Raw genomic sequence first — 3,866 nt, 5'->3', positions numbered from 1 at the left:
CCAAGGAAATCCCCAAGGAATTCATGAAGAAAAGGGAAGAAAAGAAGAAGAATTGACGCTGCCACACAATCCGAACGGATTGTATACAATCCGCCCGTCCGTCCAGCCCAATCCGAGCGTCCCTCAAAGGAATCCGCTCGGATTCCCCCTCGCCAATCCGAGCGTCTTGCCCAAGGATCCGCTCGGATTCTCACCAGATCCGGCCGTCCCGACTCCCATCCGCACGGATTTGATGACAAAGACGTTTTCATTCTTCAAGCTACGATTAGAGAAGCCCTTCTCTCGAAAAAAATACCGGAGTCTCCTTGCTCAACTTAAAAAGTGTAATTACTAGTTTAGCCCTTAGTTAACCCTAATGCATCCTCCCTAATTTTCACTATAAATACCCCATTAGGCTAATTAGAGGAGCATGTTCTTCTTATTAATAATTAGTGTAGTTAATATCAATCAAATCTCTCTTTAATATTGTAATCAAGTATTAATCAAGTTTTAATCCAAGTTTTAGTTCTTTAATCTCTCTCTTGTTCTTCCTTTATTTTGGGTAATTGAAGATTATTTGGGTTATTATTGGGAGATTGACAACCTCTCAATCTAGGATTCAAGTACTTCTATTATTCTTGCTTTATTATTGGAATCATTAGTAGGTATAATCTCTTAATCCCTTTTTAATTATTGTTAATTACTTTCATTTATTCATCATGTTTCATTATGTTAGTATGATTGACAACCTTTCTAGCATGATCAACATGATAATGAGTGAGTAGTCTCTTAGCTAGGGTTTAATGGGTGATTAGGGAAACCAACATGGGGAATGATTCATGCTTAAATTAATATGCTTTCATATCTTATTTGCTTGCTTGTTTTGATCTTAATACATGCACATGTTATATTTGATGAAATGCTAAGCCTATGAATCCTTGCATTTACTATCATCTTCTATCCTTTCAACTAGACTTGTAAGACATAACCCAACTCGAGTCTTGTTAGACCATGCATGTGTTGAGTAGGAAAGATTAAGTCGACTTGTAGGTGTTGTACAATCTAATCGATTCGGCTCCGGGACCCAAACTTTCCTAGGATTGTAAGATATAACCCAACTCAATCCATCACAACAATAATTGCTTGCTTATAATTTGAGAACATGTTTGTATGATCATATCCCATGAATCCCCTATGAACCCATGACACCCTAGTGCTTTTAATCAATTGTTTACACCCCTTATTTTATTCATCTTGCTAGTTTATTTTCATTGCTATTTTAGTTTAGTAACCTTCTACATCAACCCAATTTGTGACACCCCCTAGACACTACTAGTTACAATAGAATTCTCATTTCAATACCCGTCCCTTGGGATCCGACCTTTACTTGCCTCTTTACTAATAGTAGAGTTGTTTGTGAAGTATAAATTATGTTTTGTATCGACCATTGACCAACGACCACATATGCTTAATTGTGAACACGAAATGGCCTCGATCAAAAATGGCGCCGTTGCCGGGGACGGTGTTTAATTGATTTAAGATTTCTTTTATTGTTTTTAGTTGTGTCTTTTTCACCTTGGGGAAGTAAAACTCCTCAAGGTTTGTTCTAATTGTTTTCGAGTTGTTTGATATTTTGCATGTCTAGAAGGTTACAAAGAGATTTGTTACCTTTTGACCGTGAAATCGAAAGAACCTTGACGAATAATAGGAGACTTGTTAGGAGGAATTTGGGAGGTGTTGGTGAAGTTGTTCAACCCACTAGTGAGTTTGTCAATCCTTTCGCAATAAAAGGAGAAGAGAACCCATTAAACAATACCACACAAAATCCACCTACAATGCCTAAATTCTCGTCACACTCTATACCCACCGAGGAGGATTTACCAAATGGTACTCCTACACCACAACATCTTACCGGAAACTTTATTGCCAAGTCCGCCTTCATCCAACTAGTTGAGAAGAGCCAATTCGGGGGAATGCCTAGTGAGGACCCTCATTCTCATATGGAAACCTTTTGCGATTATTGTGAAGCTATCTCTCAAACGGGCGTGACTCAAGACCAAATAAGATGGGTCTTATTTCCTTTTTCGTTAATCGGCACCGCAAAGCAATGGTTGAAGGGCCTTGAAAAGGCCACCCTTGGAATAGATTCTTGGAAGAAGCTAGCTCTAGCTTTCTACAAAAAATTCTACCCACCGGAAAAGACTAACATGCTAAGAGCTCAAATTACGGGTTTTAAGCAAAGGGATGAAGAATCTTTGTATGAAGCTTGGGAGCGGTTCAAAGGTATTTGTCGCTCATGTCCTCACCATGGACTTAGCGAATGGTTTTTAGTGCAACAATTTTGGAATGGTTTATATGAAGATTCAAGGAACATTCTCAATATTGGATCAAATGGAATGTTCACCGAAGTTGATGACAATCAAACATGGAACAAGATTGAGGAAATGGCGGTCCATAATTCACAATATAGTAGACCTCGCAAGGCTACTAGAGGAGGAAAGTATGAAGTGGACTCCGTTACTCAATTGGGTGATCAACTTAGTGCTCACATTGACACAATCAACTTGAAGTTTGAACAAGCTATGGCTAGACTTGAGGACACCTCAAAAACATCAAAGCATCATGTCAATGCCATGACGGCATCCTCATCAATCCCAAGTGGGATATGTGAGAATTATGGAACCTTGGGTCATGACTCAAGTGAATGTAGGGGAACAACCGAACAAGTTAATGCTTTCCAAGCTTACAAAAGTGGTACCCCTTATTCAAATTTTTACAATGAAAACACCAAGTTCCATCCAAATCTCTCATACAAAAGCCAAAATGTTCAAAACCCTCAAACAACATACACTCCACCACCCATGAGAAATCAAAATCAAAGACCCTTTTACAATCAAAACCAAGGCTACCAAAATCAAAATCCATACAATCACCACAATGACCAAGGTTTTGATGTCCAAAAAGCGGTCCTCCAAATGCAAAAGAATCAACAAGAATTTTTCACTCAAATGCAAAAAGATAGCCAAGCAAAAGACACCACCATCAACAACATTCTAGCTCACACCAAGATGTTGGAAACACAATTGACCCAACTAGCATCTTCAAGCTCACAAAGACAAAAGGGGCAATTACCACCTCAAAGTAATCCCCCTAGACATGAAACGGTTAGTGCCATTCACTTGAGAAGTGGTACAAGATATGAGGCACCGAAGAAGCAAGTTGAGGATGATGTTGTGAAAGCTAGTGAAAAGGAAGAAATTGTGCAAAGTCCCAAAGAAGGGGAATCATCAAAAGAAGAAAGTTCAAAGAAAAATGAAGACAAAGCCAAAGAAAAGGAGCCCATTGTGATTAGACTTCCTTTTCCAAGTCGTCAAGCCAAGCCCAAATTTGATGATCAACTTGGAAAGTTCATGGAAATTGTGAAGAACTTAGAAGTCTCAATTCCTTTCACGGAATTAATCAATCACGTTCCGGCCTATGCAAAGTACATGAAAGATATCCTCACAAAGAAGAAGTCGATCCGGAAACTTGAGACTATCGCCTTCACTAAGGTGAGTAGTGCAATACTTCAAGGGAGTTCACCTCCAAAGTTAAAGGATCCGGGAAGCTTCTCAATACCGTGTACCATTGGCGACACAACGATCAACAAAGCCTTATGTGATCTAAGGGCTAGTGTGAGTGTCATGCCGTACTCGGTGAGTAAAAGGTTGGGAATGGGAGAGCTTAAATGCACCAATATCACTCTTCAAATGGCCGATAGATCGACGAAGACACCATTAGGGATATGGGAAGATGTCCCCGTGCGAATTGGGAAGTTTTTCATCCCGGTAGACTTTGTCATTGTTGATATGGAGGAAGATTCCAACATTCCAATCATCTTAGGAAGA

General features: G+C 39.4%; 1 non-coding gene across 1 annotated transcript; it reads right to left on the bottom strand.

The window, feature by feature from the left end:
* Positions 1-2,186: 2,186 nt before the first annotated feature.
* LOC141610016 (small nucleolar RNA R71) lies at positions 2,187-2,293 on the bottom strand. The gene has a single exon (XR_012527912.1). It is a non-coding gene; the product is annotated as a small nucleolar RNA R71 (small nucleolar RNA).
* Positions 2,294-3,866: the final 1,573 nt, after the last annotated feature.

The sequence above is a fragment of the Silene latifolia genome, chromosome 10 (genome assembly GCF_048544455.1).
Source record: "Silene latifolia isolate original U9 population chromosome 10, ASM4854445v1, whole genome shotgun sequence".
NCBI lineage: Eukaryota > Viridiplantae > Streptophyta > Magnoliopsida > Caryophyllales > Caryophyllaceae > Silene > Silene latifolia.
The sequence above is the reverse complement of the archived record's forward strand: the minus strand, read 5'-3'. Positions and strand labels throughout refer to the sequence as shown.